We start from the raw sequence: 16,763 nt of genomic DNA on the forward strand, positions 1-16,763 counted from the left end.
TTCTATCCTATTTCGTCGAGCTACGGCGGTTCTAGCTCTTTATGGGGGGAAGAATCATGGCCTAGTATTTCCGGTTCCGGTTGAAATGACGGTCAGCGGTTTTTCCCTCTCTCTCTCTTAAAAGGGAACGGGGGAGGGGATTACCTCAGTGGGGATTCTACTTCCGGTCCGGAAGTAACTGCCCTTCCCGAAAGAGCAAAGGTCTTAGTACCCCGTCTCCGGAATCAGTATATTGTAGGATTTTATGTCAGATGAAATTTCGACTTGTTTTATTGTTTTGGAAAACAGAAAAAGAATAAAGGTTAGCTGCTGATGTATTATTTGAGTATCCACTGGTCAGTTTGCTATATTTGAAAAGGTCAAGGTAGCATTTTTCTTAACATAACGTAGTGGTTTTAATCCTACTCTTTCTCTTAGCGAAACGTTATATAAATGCAATTGATATTTTTGACTTAGACTTTGTAGGAGGATAATACCATAATTAGGGGGAGCCTACTATATCCTAGTTGGATAATACTATATTTAGGGGGAAACCTACTATATCTTAGTAGGATAATACCATTTTTAGGAGGATTCTACTGTATCTTAGTAGGATAATCCCATATTTAGGGGGAAATCTACTATACCTTAGTAGGATAATACCATATTTAGGGGAAAACCTACTATATACTAGTAGGATAATACCATAATGAGGGGGGAACCTACTATATCTTAGTAGGATAATACCATATTTAGGGGGAAATCTACTATACAGTAGTAGAATAATACTATATTTAAGGAGAACATACCCCCACCCCCTGAATTCCTACAATAACATAAAACCATTATAAGGTATTTATTTTATAAATTTCGAAGCTGAAAAAATGGTCAATATAAAATTAAAGTAATCGTTAAGAAAAACGCATTAGGACATTAAAAAAAATTATTCCCCTTACCAAATATTAAATTCAATCATTTGTTACTTTTGACAGCTAACATCACTATTTTTTGTCCGCTGATAAATTATATAGAAAGGGTTAGATTTGCATAAAGAGCAAGAGTTTCCATCCCATCTCGATCCCCTTATGGATATAAAAAATATTCTTGAGTTTTTGAACTTTTTCCATTAGAATAATCGACCGATTCCATAAATTCTGGCCCAGAGTAAAAAGAGAATGTCGCCGAAATAAGATTGAGTACAGATTCTAATTGACCTTATCAGTGTTACGACGAGAGAAAGGTTTCGAACCAAATTTAAAGGATAAGAAATGACATTAACTTGGAGTAATAAAACAGGAGGTCAAATTTATTTCAACCAGAATTTTAAAATTCTGATCCATGGTTTTGTATAATTTTAAAATAATCTTTTTTTGTTTAAATAAGTTCTGTAAGTACTAATACTTCACGTAGGACGGTTTAAAGGTATATTTTATTTAAAATTAATTTTAAATAGAGCTTTTACAGGCACGATCGAGTGAGCTATGGCTAAAGAAAAGGAGGATAACTTAGGTGGCGCCATCTAAGGATACTACCCGCCAAGAAATTGAACAATTTTCAAACTATAAACCCGCCAAACTTTCACGTAGTCGTTGGCACGTGACCTCACCGACGTGGACGTAAGATTTTAGTCTATCTTCTGAATGGGTCTTAAGTGAATTTTAAATTCTCACTAAAGTTATGGATTTCTAAAAACTTTAAAATAATAATAAAAAAATTCTTTATGAAATTTTTTCTTCTATTTATTTTTTTTTTGTTCATGACGCGTCAACCCAAATCTGTCATTGCAATTTTAAAGAAAAGAAACTTATATTCCCACTTGATACCCAAAAATAATAAAAAATAACGCCCTTTTTGTCTCATAAATCCATACAAAAACCCCATATTACCTGTCACTACAACTAAAGGCAATATCAGCTTTAACTTTCCATATAAGTTATTGTCAAGTTACACTGTTAAAAGTGTTTTGTTTCTTATATTTTATCTGACACAAATCTTTTCTTTTTTTTCTTCGTTATTCAAGGATCAGATTTTTTTATATTTATTTCTTTCTTCAATTCTAGGTATAAAAGGGATTTAGGAATAAATTTTATTTCGCGCCAAATGTAAGGACCCCATTATATTTAAGCGCAATATCCCGTAAAATTCCCGGGTTCTTTTTATATATCAAATGCAATAAAAAAATAAACAGGATTTAAAACAAATTTTTGAAGATATCAAATAAATAAAATAAAATTTTGATATCGCAACTGGAATTGCAGTGCACGTGAAATTGAGCTTTTGCTCTTAAACAATTACGTCATCGCTTAGCACGCGCTTAATTTTGGCACGTGATATGTAATCGCACGTGGTTTCAAATTTATTCACTAGGCCTAAATATAAAATTCAAATAAAAAGGAAATTATTGAAAAATAGATACCTATAATTATAATTAATAACAATAACAAATGATCAACATGATAACGTTGGTTTAATCTGGTTGATCTATTGTTTGTTTAAAAATAGGGGATAAGACGCCAACCTTTGACCTTTTCCAAAGGATTGATCCTACAATAATTTGCTCAATTTTAAATGTTATATAAAGGAAATTTAGTCCAAAAATAAACCAATTGTAAATAATATCTTACAAACTTAACCTAACCTTATCTAAACCAAGCCTATATTAGATTATAGACCAATTCTTCAAAAAAATAGGAATTTTTAATCGTATATAAAGAGGGTTTAGACCAAAAATATGCCAATTTTTGATTTCAAAACAAAGCTAAGGTTATATTACATACCTATTCTTCAAAAGATATGTTAAAAATTCAGTAAATTTTCATTTGATTCCACGATTTCTAGATTGTAACGTACTCAATTTCAAAACTCAAATAAAATAACTCCCCAAAAATATTAAATACATTAATTTTAAATCCCCGATATTACACCCGACGGAATATTTCTATGGCAGTATGAAATATAGCCGAGTTTTCCTGACTATACGTATATATACTTAAGTATAAATATAAAAAGCAAATTCCTTATTCATGCATTTATTCATAACGACAAAAATACTGGAGTTTTACGCAGAGAACAATGGCCCCCTAGGGGATAGCAAAAAAGAGGAGCTCGAACCCGAAATTGCAATAAACTTAAAAGGTAGTTTACTCATAGAAGATACCTTTAAACTCGAAGCAAATTCCGATTGGATATAACTGAAAAAGGCACTTCAACATGGACGCCGTATATTATGCCTCGGGTTTGTATAACTTCGCCAAGTGTTAGCAACGAGAGCTATAGCTTGAGTCCATCCTTAGAAAACTTAAAGGAGAGAGGTGATATGGAGTAGTAATGTTGGTATGCCATGCGCATCTCCCAGATTACGTCCTCGCGCATGCCCAGGACTATCTTTGGTAAGGGGTTTGTTAAGCCCTGCCACCTATTGCCATTTAAAGATACTAAGCTATAGTTCTGACGAATTAGCTTCGATTTTTAAGACACAGAGGGCATTGTGGACGTTACCGAAATTGAAAACGCCACTGAGGATACTGGGATGATTTTGTTGCCTTTTAGGAGATGGGCTACTCCATTTCACCTGGCTTCTCCAAGTTAGAACTATGAGGAAAAAATGCGCATCTCTATGGGGCAAGATTTACGGAGACTTCCAAGAGTGGATTACATAATGGACTCGATGTTCAGACGAAAATACTGAGCTAAGCCAAACTGCTATGGGCGGAAAAGTGCCCCCTCCCCCATTCTTGAGAGTGTATTCCCCCCCCCAAGAATATAATAAAAAAAGAACTTGAAAGAAAGAGTTGTACTACTAAAAATAGAAGAAATATGTAATATATGTCTGAGAATTTCCCAAGTATTTTTTAGTTTCACTTCTTCTTAAGGTCTAGAACGTACCGAGGGAATAATAAATATGCAAATTTTAAGACAAAAGTCTCGTGCATGCATTGTAATTTAAGTGCTATAAGTGTTAATTCAACATAATTGCATTCTAACTTAATTTGACTTTGAAATTTTTCATATTTTTTTTTCATTTAAATTTTAAAAGTTATCTTACCGTATGAAATAATTTAATTTAAATTATTAGCATTAATTTAATTAACTTAATCGCATTGGAAACAGACCTTTTATAACACCCTGTATCATAAAAAATGACGAAATAAAAATGAAAAGAAATTATTAAGAATTTAAGAAATCAGATAATTGCAAAATAATTTGGAGATTTGAATGGAATATAAATAAGGATTATTTCTGCGACCCAATTTACATATTTCAACGCTGAAATCATTCGATTTCCATCCAATTCTTTCTTTCTTTTTTACTTTTTTCGTCGCTCTGTGTATTTGCTAAGGCTTTTTTGGAAGCGAAGGTTCCATTTTCGTGTTCGTGATTCGCGAAATGCCGAGCGTTCGAAATTCGAAACGATAAAAGACAATTTTTTTCCCATTAAAATGTAAAACAGCTTTCAAACGTCATTCGATCGAATGTACTCGATACTATACAAAAAAATAAACTGGGTCAGTTTGTCTATTTACAGTGTAAAGAAAGGTATGGCGGATGCGTACAATAATGTTAAAACCCCCGTAATCGTAAAATTAATATCGAGAGAAATTAAAATAAAAAATATTTAAATATTATTTTAATAAATTCAAACTGAAGTGAACTATGTTTTAATAATAAGGGCTTGATTTGATTAATTGGGACCTAAGCTATACCAAACAAAAATTACTTGACATCATACTAATAATTGCTATGCTAATTAATAAGTAAATATATAATGAACTAATGTAAAATCATTTTAGCTCTACTTAAGTAAATAAATAATGAAAACAAGTAAAAGTTCATATAAGATATTCCAGTTAAACTTTGCGCTTAGTTTTGAACTTTTCTTTTGCGAATTAAGCCTTGGTCGCACTTATTTAGCATTGAGAAGTGATTTATTTTCCTCTATTACTATTGATAATTGGGCATTTTCGAGAATAGGTCGTGTTTTTTATCTTTTCTCCCTAACTGCCGAGAAAGGATTAGGAGCGGAACTTAGAGAGAGAGAGAGAGAGAGAGAGAAGGAAGGAAGGAAGAGAGAGGACTTCGCATTCGCTCAATTTGCCTAGAAAGATAGTTCTAGTTTATTGAGGCGAAATTGGGTCTAGCTAGTAATGATCCCTCCGTCCTGGGAATTAACTAACTTAAAATAGAGTCGAAACGCCTTTCCATCCATAAACATTCGATGCCCCTTCAAATTGCTCTTTTCCGGAATAACCCCCCCCCCCCATCCTCCACTATCCAACCCTTTTCTCTGCTCTGTTTATCCCATTTCCGAGAACTATTTGACCTTTTTGACCTCTCGTCCCCTCCCACAACTGACACAGATAAAGAAAGAATGACGCTAATCTATAATAAAAATGTGCACCTACATTATAATGTATTATAAAGAAAATAAAACCACTTAATCGTAATGATATTATAATTATAGGTAATTTTAGTTTTGTTTTATTAAATATCAATTAAAGTACTTTTATTTTAATTTTCAACGTTTAAGTGTCATCTCGCAAATTCCTCGATTTTGGGCGGAATTAATTCAAATTGTCTAATTGCGCAATTATCTTTCAAACCATAAAATTTAATATCACTAAGTTTTTGGACCAATAAAATGTAATAGAGCAAATATAAGATTTAATTCAAGCCAACTTGGCTACTGGAATCATTAGCGTCACTCCTAACGTGCGCATTCCACTACAATTAATTACAAAATATTAATTAATTAATAATAAATTGTACCCAGTATGTAAGAAAAAAAATACACACGTACGTTACATCATTCGTTATGATTAATTTCGCGTTAAAATATAATTACTTTTATATATATATATATATATATAAAAAGTTAATGGTCCAAAATTAACTGTTATTAATGAGAAACCCAAGAATGACACACGTTAGGTTGCATCAGGGGGCCATTACTAAATTTCATACCCCCCCCCCCTAAAAAATAAAAAGATAAGACACAAGGGAGAAAAACCATCAGGAAAATCTCAAGGACAATTAAATTAGCAATTAGAGCGTAGGGACCATTTAATGATAAAATAAGTCACCATCCATCCATTTTTCAAACAGTAAAAAAAAAAAAAATAATTCCAGAAGATTTGAAATAAATGGTTAAAAAAACACGCGGAGGGATACATTTATTTCCCGCGCTTTCAATGCACGAGCTCACGAGCTCAATTTTGCACGGGGGGGGGGAAGGGAGGTAGTTTAAAATTGCGCGGGATTAAGCCTTAAGCACGAGGCTATTAAATCTCGTGGCGCATGCTACACTAGTTGGAAAATGGCGGGAAAGGCTTTGAGTTTATATAGGCGAGCGCGCGCGCTGTAAAATGGCGGGAAAGGATAAAGGCGCGTGCAAATTAAGGTTTAGGAGGAAAATGGCGGGAAAGGATGGCTAAATGTTTTCTTTCCTTTCCCCTACATTAAAGCGGAAGGGGGGAGGGAAAAAGGGAAAGGGGGGGGGGTAGAATTGAAATCGCTCTGCGTTAGGCCTAATTAACCGAACGAAAATCATCATTAGGTTTGGAACCAAAGTAAAGGGTTAGGAAGGGGAGGGGGAGCAGGTGGCCCGTGTTCAATTTATACTGATTTCGAGTTTATTCGAGCGTACATTCGGTCCATTTCTATTTGTACATTGTACAAGAAGTGAAACATGGATTTTCTACTTCTTTTCCTCCGTTGGACTGATCACTAAGCCTAATTTCCTTAGCTGACAAGGTTGTTTGTTTCGTTTGATAAATGAACCAAATTTCTAGGTCTATTTATAAATAAATAAATAAATAATAAATAAAATCATAAATAAAACGGCTTTTGAAGTGAACCAAGCCACTAAAAGACTATAATTTGTATAAAAATATTTGTGTAATTTTATTTCGATATTATCCAATGCGTATTTATAATTAAATCTAATTTAAATTAAATTAAAAGGTTTTAAGCGAATATTAGAGACCTATGGGGCAAGACAACATTCAGGGGTTTTCTGCTCCATGTTATTTCTACGAGCCCCAGTAGAAATGTTTTCACTGCTGCACACTCAAGTTCAAGTAAATATTAATTTTATTTATGTTAGTTAAATTATTATTTATAACGTCACAAGGTTAATTAAAATTAACGAAATTACATCAATTTACTCTTGGCGCACCTCTTAATAGACATATTAAGCTATTACCATAAAAACTTGTAAAATAATTTTGATTAAAAAAATGTCCGAAGTCTAGAGCGAACTTCGGCGTAGGTCGTTAAGCCTTAACATTAACATAGCAATTTTAGAGACTAACTCATAAAAGCCATTTGCCATTCGGAAAAGCGAGTATTGCCAATTATCCAAATGGATATTCGCGAATACTAATACGAAGTTTCAGCCCCCCCCTCCTATCCTTAAAATGATAAATTATTAAATATATCCGTAAAGCGCGTGCTAATATAAAGTTTCCCGCCAAAAATGCGCGCCAGTTTTATAGCGATTAGAGCCCCTCCCTCCGTCCCATCGTGTTTAAAAGTCCATCTTTCAATATTGAACCATTTATAACTTCCGAAACTTCACTGTTATTAGCAGTTATACAGCATCAGTAATTTTGGCGCGGGTTACACGGTGTAACGATCGTTTACGTCCATATTATCCCAGTTAATGAGCGTGAAGTTAAAGAGGCGGATATTATTTAAACCTCCTTTCTCTAACTCCCCCCTACATCTCTTAATTATATGAATTAAGACGAACGCGCGAGACGGAATTTCGTTGGTGCATAGCGCTCGTGCTATACTTTAATCTTTTGGCGGGAAAAGGGAATTTTGGCACGAGCTTCTTATACAAGTCTCGTGCAACGAATGTTGTTTGAAAAAGAGCTAATGAAGGGAAAGGTATGGTTTATGATATCAACATTACAAGTAATAGCTTTATCTCTATTAGCTCTTCAAGGGAGAAAACTGAAGGAAAGCGTACGTCAGTGTCAGTTTAGATTAGAACATCAAATACAAGCCGACTTTTAAAGGGATGATGAAACAAATTAAGTTAAAATTATTATTTAAATTTACTTAATTGCTTTCCATTTAAATTAACAAATAATTCCTTAAATTCAGGATTATTAATTTATTAAATACCAACAAACTAACTAATTAACGTATTAATTAATTGCAAGGCTTCACCATCCCTAAATACTGACAACTTTAACAACAACAGTGGTAACTTTATCCTTGCTCTTGTCAGGCCGTTATCTAATTGGTCTGGAAAGTTTGTTCTGTTTCGCGCCTACAAGGTACTGTTTTTCAACCCTGTCTTAAATCCTTATATTAAGTAATTGGTGGACAGTTCAAATTGACAGTAGAGAGAGATAACGAGAGGGAGAAGATGGTATTTAGCAAAGTGGTGATTAGTTGGAAAACTGAGGAAATTGGTCCGTAGAGTTCAAGGCCTAATTTGAGGGGATGGCTTCGATATAATAGGTCAAATTGATCTATTAGAACTTGGTGATTAAAATGTTAATTTGAAGCTTAGAATTTAATGGGTTAGGAGTGTATGTTATTAACGATTAGGGTCGCTCCTGAATTCCTTATTAAAGGTTAAAATAATTCAATTAAACTTTAACTTCTACATTAATTAAATTAATTAATGGGTTAGTATGTGTGTTGTCTTAATTTAATTATCAGGTCTTGGGTTCAAGTTTCAATTATACTAGGTTGCAGTCTTTTGGAAAAGATCTTTAATTAGGCTGTGTTTACAGTCTTAAAACGGAGCTATTCTTTTGATCTTTGACTGGTTTGCAGTCTTGAAAGGGATCTTTCAAGAGCGGGCTTTCATAGAATGTAATTAATCGAATATTGACATTAATTTATTGTTTATATTATTTACCAATCCGGTCACATTTCTTAATGCGCTCCAAAAATGAATAAAAATCTACTTTAATAAACAAATTCTTTTAAGACATATAATCACTTAATTTGATCAAGTTACCTCATCCACCCCCTATCCGATAAGAGAGGCGTAGGAATCTTCTTAGTTTCAAACAATGTCAACTTTTCCACTCGAAATACTTTAGAAACCCCTTAACAGTCTACGCGATCTTTTAAAATGTACAATCGATAAGCCTCGGTTGCTTCTATAGCAACGACAACGACATCTTAGAGAAGTTACTAGACTCAACTTTAAATCAAACTAAACATTAACCCTCGTCCACTCCCATAAACCACAGGTTAAAATTGAACCCTTCCATTCCAAAACCATTATTTCATCAACTAAAGTCTATAGCACTTGGGAAAGAGGGGAGCACGAGCTTTTCCGGTTGAACGAGTGACAAAATTCGTCCGAGAAATTCCAATCAAATTTGAGAAGTTTACTTCGTTCAACTTTAATGAGTTAATGAAGAAGAAAATGGGGGGAGGTTAGGAAGAATACAAGGTATAGGTAAAAGGGGAGATCAGGTGCATGCTGTAGAGAGCCTTTTCACACGTTAAATCTTTTACTTTGAACAACTCGCTCGTGTTGTGCGAAGTTTCTGGCACGCGCGAGAGTAGATCGAGTTTGGCGCGAGAAAATAGCACGCGCGTGTTAAAATTAATACCAACAACGTGTTTGGCGGGGGGAGGGGGAATTAGTCGTTACCTAGCAACCGGATGGACGCTAATTTACCTTACATCGTGCTGCGTCACGTGATGACACAAAAGCTCGCGGAATTTAAAAAAAAAAAATTTAAAAAGTTAAAAATGATAAGAATTGAAAAGTAAGTGCTGTAATGATTTTTCTCACGCCAAAAATAAAAACAATGACCATAAAATACGCTAGGTGTTTTCATACACGTGTTTTCGGATAATTTATAGCTTAAGGCCGTTGGGGGTTTTTTTTTTATTATAATTATCAAAAATCAATTAAAAAGCTTTCAAAGTACAACTAATTGAAAGAAGTAAACCTGAAGTATCCCATGACCCTTTCCTTTTTTTAATTTTGGGGTGACAATCGCTATGGGTGAACAAATGAGTTGAATGAATGAATGAGAGCTGGAAATGTCGGTGTATAGCCGTGGGCACTAACCAAGAAGGTCCAGGCCCCCAAAGAGGAGTCAATTTCGGACAAGCGGTTGGTTAGTTGGTTGTTGGTGAAGTAGAGAGTCAGGCATGCAGCTAGAGAACACTCTTTTGTCCTGAGGTCTTTACTGGCAGGCCAATATTTCACTAGCTTACTTAAAGAGGCCCCGTGGACCCCCTACCACCCTCTACCCCTTTTTCTTTCGCTGGTGACACGCGTAAACATCGGCTGCTGTGCTGGGAAAGGGGGGTGGCCCACTTCTCCCGCCTAAACACAATCGGGGGGCCCAAAGCGAACAATGCCGGGAGAGAAAAGAGAATATATATCTAAATACTCGACCACTTTTCTATATATCTACTAAACCTCACAGACTCTTTATATTAACTTCGGCCCAAAATGGATGGCAATTTATCTTCTAAAGGGAATGTGAACTATTTCATTTCGATCTTCTTAAAAGAATGTTTTATAAGTCTCGTTTTTACTGAAAATTGATTTCTCATAGACAGGGTTGCCATGAAATTTTCATTTTGAAATTCCCTAACATTTCCAGGTTTTCCCTGACTTTTTAGGCCCCATCGTCATTGTTCTAAATATAATAAAACATAATATTTGAAATAAAATATTTTGGTCAAACGTGATCTCGCTAAAACGGCGTTTAAAACATCCCCTAGCTGGATGGTTAACCAAATTTCCTGACTTTTCCCCGACTTTGTTGAAATTCTTTAAATTCCCTGACTTTTCCAGGTTTTCCCTGACTTTTCCAGGTTTCCCCTGACTTTTCCAGGTTTCCCCTGACTTTTCCAGGTTTTCCCTAACTTTTCCAGGTTTTCCCTGACTTTTCCAGGTTTCGCCTGACATTTCCAGGTTTTCCCTGACTTTTCCAGGTTTTCCCTGACTTTTCCAGGTTTCGCCTGACTTTTCCAGGTTTTCCCTGACCTATGGCAACGTTGAATAGAACCACCCCACTCAATGTACTCCGTTCCTATCCTAAAAAGGAAATCTAATTCATTTCAGTATCCCTTTGATATAAGCTAGTCTGAAATCCTCTGCATGCCATTTCTGTGTTTGTTCGTATACAAAGTTCCTATAAAACCCGAATAATTAATTCAAGACCCGGGGTTACTCCAAAGGAGCCTGGCAGTCAACTATAGAGGAGTGTTTGTCCCCAATTTTTCCAATAATAAACTTTTCCTTATTTCTTCTAGGCTATACCAAAACTATTTTGTCTTTTCGTAACATTCTAGAGAGTGTGAGAGAGAAACGTTGGCATGCAGCGTGAAAAATGAAAAATATACCAAAAATTTGGAAGGGTGAATTTAATTTAGCGAGAAAGAAGGGGGCATTTTTAAGTAAAGGCGCGAATCTTTTGGGGCCCCTAAGGCCCCCTTTGCTTTTGTCCCGGATTTTTGGAGGAATAATTACTTTAAAAGAAGAATTAATTAAGAATCTCGACTTTTTCGTTCGTTGTGTTTGGCAATCTCGACTACAACTAGCTCCTCGAGCGAATTTAGAAAGATTTTGTTCGTTGAATTAAAGTTAATACGTGGTAAAGATACTCCGTATGAAAAGAGATTCAACTGTACACGCCTTTCCCAGTATTAGTTTTAAATCGGTAGATAAACAGTAGCGCGTGCGCCTTCATGAATATTCATTTTTGGACCTCGAGGGCGCCTCTTGTTTGCGTTTTAGAAAAGCGCGCGCGAAATTGCGCGCGAGCTAGATTGAAATAAAAAAGCGGGAATCTTATTTTCATGGCTCGTGCGATGCACATTTTATATTAAGGTCGTTTCCATGGTAACCAAATTTAAAGGGAGAGTGAAAAGAAAAATAAATCAAGTAATGTATTTTTTTTTTGCATCGATTCTTCTACTAATTATAAGATCAATCTGCGAATAGTGAAACATTAAAGAAAAACCTCCTCTGAAGGCATAGCGTAACGTGATTGGTAGGAGGAGCAATTTTTAAATTATCCATTAAATCTCACTCATTTGAACTAATTTGATGTTTCACTATGAACAGATTGGTTAGAAAAATCAGTTGATTTTACTTTTCACCCTCCCTAAAGAGGGTTTATTCTGTATTTACGATACAAGAGTTGATTACGGGAAGAATATAACTCTATAGTTTATTAGCTCTTGATACAGAAGGAATAATGCTTCCTTAGGGATGCGTTTTTATTATGGAATCGAACCGGTATATACGTTCCTTATCGAATAAAGACCGAGGCCCCCTTAGGATGGTAATGTTTTAGGGTCTAGGCTCGGGAGCCGGGAGGCCCTCATGCATGGTACCCGACCGTAAAAGAAATAGAAGAGGGTATAGTAAAGTCTCGAGCCATTGATCAGACCCAGCTACCATCCGATCAATGAACAGTAACGATAAAAATACACACAAACACAAAGAACCCGGCCCGAATCTCCCCAATGTATTCTGGTCAAGGGGTTCTTCTACTATACTATATCCTCGAAATGGGGCACGGCTAAACTACTCCTAAATGTCCAACTGCGACCATTGGAGACCCCTATTCCATTACAGCTATTATTTTCTTTAGGATTTAGGCTTAACAATACATATATATTTATTTACCAAAATCCCAATCTTTAGTAATAGGGCTAACCAAGAATTGGTTTAATTTTGATAAGAATATTAAGCAGAGACTAAATAAGATATTTAAAACCATTCTATCATAAGAACATATCCATTATACCAGGGATAGATTTAATTTTAGAAGTAGGAATGGAGAACAGAGTAATGTGTTGGGCGCGTGTCAAAGTCCCGGACCCCCTTCCACGGGACGGGGGGGGGTATGAAAGAAGAGGCGGGTTTACCATAGCGACAGAGGTAAAAAGGAATTACGACACAATTTTTCGCCGTCCCCGCATCAGCAACGTCATCAAAACGAATAGTTTAAGTGAGCAGCCAATAAGATGATTTAAACTTTTCGTTACGTGTTGGAGGGAGGGGCTCTATACTGGGTGGTCTATGAGTCGGAATAACTGAAGTAAATACTAACCGTTCCGTTCTCCATTCCTACTTCTAAAATTAAATCTATCCCTGATAGGAATAAAAATAACTAATATTTTCTACACTGCCTGTAGATATTCTACACACTAACCTTATGGTAACCTTTTTTGGGCTTCGATTTTAAGTCATATTTAAAAACAACCTTTTAAAAACTCTATACCGAAATCGGTGTATATTAAAAAAAAACCCTCAGAAAAAGGTGAGTATATACGTCAAAAGTAGAACTGTACCATATCTTATTATCGCGGAGTTTGCAGATAACCCCATGGGTCCCCAAAATGGGGAGAAATATATCATGGAGGGCAGTTATCGGGGCTATTTATTCCAGGCGCAGAGACTATCGTTTGTCTAAGAGGCGATCATTTAAGCGGAAGATGGGGTGAAAGGGGGGATGTGGGCACCAGGGCTAGCTGTCTTCTTATCTCTTGTACAGGAAGAACTTGGAAGGAACGGTGAGGTCCCTTAGTGACGTTCCCCCTCACTAAACACCGGAGCAAATTGGCCGCGTCTTTCCGTTCCAACGGCCAACTTCAACCCTTTACCCCATCCACCCTCACCTCCCACTCGCGCCTCACTTTTTCTGATACCGTAAGTAACCCATATACTTATAGGTATGCTACAGATAAATATCCCATGATGCATGGCGATAGTACATCGAAAAGTATAAGGGGATTTGAAAATTTTATGGGAATATTACAAGTATGGGAATTTGAAAATGGTAATTATGGATTCTTACTTCAATTCACGAACTTCTACTTTCTTCTACCAAAGTTAAAAACATCTAAGCATAATCTTAGCTTAGCATTATTACTTCACTCAAAAACCTTTTTAATTTCAGTTTCATTCCTTATCTGGTATATGCAAGAAATTTTAAAGACTTCCAGTCAGACGATCCTGAAGTAGGCCTATTTCCCGCAATAATTTGAAAGATTACGTAAGCATCGTAAAACACAATATAGGGGGGTTAGGGGTTGGGTTTATAATACGGGGGTTAGAATAACGCTCACTAACTATTGTCAAGTCGAGCGTAAATATCGCGTCAACCATGAGAGAAAGAGAGAGAGTGAGAGAGGGGACCAAGTTATAGAGAAACACTAGGCGGAAGGGGGGCGTGTATCCACCAAAAAGCGCGCGAGTTCCTCTCTGGAGTGTTTTATATGGATTTTCGCTTGACTGATCTCGCTCGTAACAAGATCCCCCTCTTCCCCCCATAGTCTGAATCTTGACACGGATCTCAACGCCCATGGAATTAGTCCCATGATGAAATATCCTGTATATCGCTTCTCTCCACTCATTGTTTCCAATGTTCCCGACCCATAGTCAAATAGGCCTAAGGATTTTTTCGCAACACTGAACCTCGAGGCGGCTTAAACACTCTCCAGGAAAGATATTTTCCCCGCACGCGCGCCTTACAGCTCGCGCCAATAAATTCATACGTATATAAAACGTCATCTAACCGTTACCATGGCAACGGAAAGATTTCAAAGTATTTTTAACTATGAAAAAATATAAATATCCATAACTTTGGTTCTATAAGAGATACATGGAAATTATTTGAGTATGTGATAGCCCAATTCCTCCCATTTCTAATGATACTAAATAATTGGGGTTACCATAATCAGGAACGGAGTAATTAAGCAAATTAATTAACAGTTGACACTTTTCTTATCAGAAGGAGAAGCCGACTTTCAGGCTGAAACAACTCCATGTTAATCCTATGGCCCCTGTAGAAATGTTTAACCCGCATTACACTAATGTTCAGAGGGCAAGCCAACTTATAGGCTAGCTAATAAAAATAATTATAAAAATTAAATTTTCTCTGATTCTATAAGAGATACGGGGATGTTATTTGAGTATGTTATAGCCCTATTTCTTAGCTTTCCAATGATACTAAACACTTGGGGTTATGACAATTAGGACCCGAGTAATTAAGCAAAATGTTCATAAACGTAAAATCTCCATAGCGTTAATATGGGCCTTTAATCCTGGATACTGGGAAGTCCTTTGAATATGTTTTAGCCCTATTTCCTCAGCTTTCAAACGATACTGAAAGCGTCTTAAGAAATCCAGGAAATAACAAAAAGTTTCCGCCACTCTTCACCTAAATGAAGATACTCCAAAAAGTTATTTTAAGATTTTTAAAATTTTCCGTGCAAAATTTTAAAACTCCCTCGGATATTTTTTGCTGAATTTGAAATTTTTCCATTTTTTTTTTTTTATTTTCAAAGTGAAATTCAAGGAAAATGGATACAGTGGAGAGAAGAGAGAGTAGAAAAAAAATCAAGAATTCTTTGAATTCTTCGGGCAAAATCTTTGTCCATTACAAGTGGAAAAGAAAAAAAGGGGGTAAAAAATGTCAAATGTCGTAGAAAAAATAAAAGCCAGTATCTTTGCATTTAAATGGAGAACCTCTTTCGTATAATAGCAAGAATTGGAGAATTTCACCCACGAATGTTTTAGAACCTTAGAAAAATATTTATAGAGTGGTACTTAGAGGGGTGGACCTACGGGGGCATGACGTAAACATTGGAAATAATAGTCTAAATTGTATGGCCTGAGCTGACGACTTCCAATATGGCCGCCAGAACCGAGGTAAGAGATAGGGGTGTGACGTCACGACAAGCAGACTATTGGAATAAGCAAGTTAAATTTTTAAGAAATGAATTGAAAACTTTTCTAATAAGGAAAGCATCGTAAATACACGGGACAACTTGTTTTTGTTAAGCCTAAAATTTCTGTCCATTATAAACAGCAAAAAGAACTTAAAGAAGTAAATACACTTCAATAGTTAGTTATTCATGATAGGATTAAACGGATTCAAGTAAAGAAATAAAACCCCCAAAAACAGAGCAAAAAATCTGAACTAACGCAATTTCTAGTTTTCCCAATAGCAATTTTACTGGAAATTTTATAAAATAAAACACTGTTAAAGGCGGTTGAAAATGGAACGTACTCTCTCAGTAGAAAAGGTCCTTAAAGACGTTCATGGATTTGACGCGATTCTCTGACTCATTTTCAAGGAAGCGGAAATCCTGACGGGCTAAGCTATTCCAAAAACGAAAGAAGAGTGCTTCGAAATGGACCCGACTAAAGTAGCTTGACCCTAAGAAGATAATACTAACAGCAAAAGTTTATAAGTAAGTATTTCATTGCCTTGCTTTTCACTTTAGGGACAAGTGACGTTTGTCTGGGATATGGTTTGCCCTAATGGACTGACTATAGGACCTCCTAAAAGCAAGGAAATCTCCAAAGCCGATAGGTCAAAAAAGTTGACCCCTTTTACATCCGCCGGACGCAACGGCAGTGTTCGCGGTCCATGGAGTAATAAAGGGAATAGTACGATACCGTAAAGTGTCTCCCATATAGATTTAACCCAACACAGCTATAAACTGTATTAAATATTATAATTTTGATATATTTTACTTGAAACGTTTTAGTTAACGTGTTGAGTCGGTTTTGAAAAAAAAAATTACATTGGTATACCGAATGCGTTATCAGTAATGGAAAATATACCTCCAGGGTACATTAGCGTAACGTCTCCAATATTTGCTTTTGAAAGGATTTTTTGACTTGAATTTTTCCAATACTTTTCTATAACAATTTTGCGGTATTTGTGTTTTAAAAAAAGGCTCAGTAAACTCGATCTGTACTGAAAGCTAAGCGAAAAACGTGTACGTCAACGTATAGCACGCGTACTACAATATAATGTCTA

At 35.7% G+C, this 16,763-nt stretch overlaps 1 protein-coding gene across 2 annotated transcripts in view; it reads right to left on the reverse strand.

Moving 5' to 3' along the window:
* The window catches only part of LOC149653848 (leucine-rich repeat neuronal protein 1-like), a 64,900-nt gene that overhangs the window by 22,983 nt on the left and 25,154 nt on the right, over positions 1-16,763 (reverse strand). The window lies entirely within an intron of this gene.

This window comes from Phalangium opilio, unplaced genomic scaffold (genome assembly GCF_054372755.1).
Source record: "Phalangium opilio isolate 3A_F unplaced genomic scaffold, DU_Popi_V2 ptg000081l_1, whole genome shotgun sequence".
Taxonomy (NCBI): Eukaryota; Metazoa; Arthropoda; class Arachnida; order Opiliones; family Phalangiidae; genus Phalangium; species Phalangium opilio.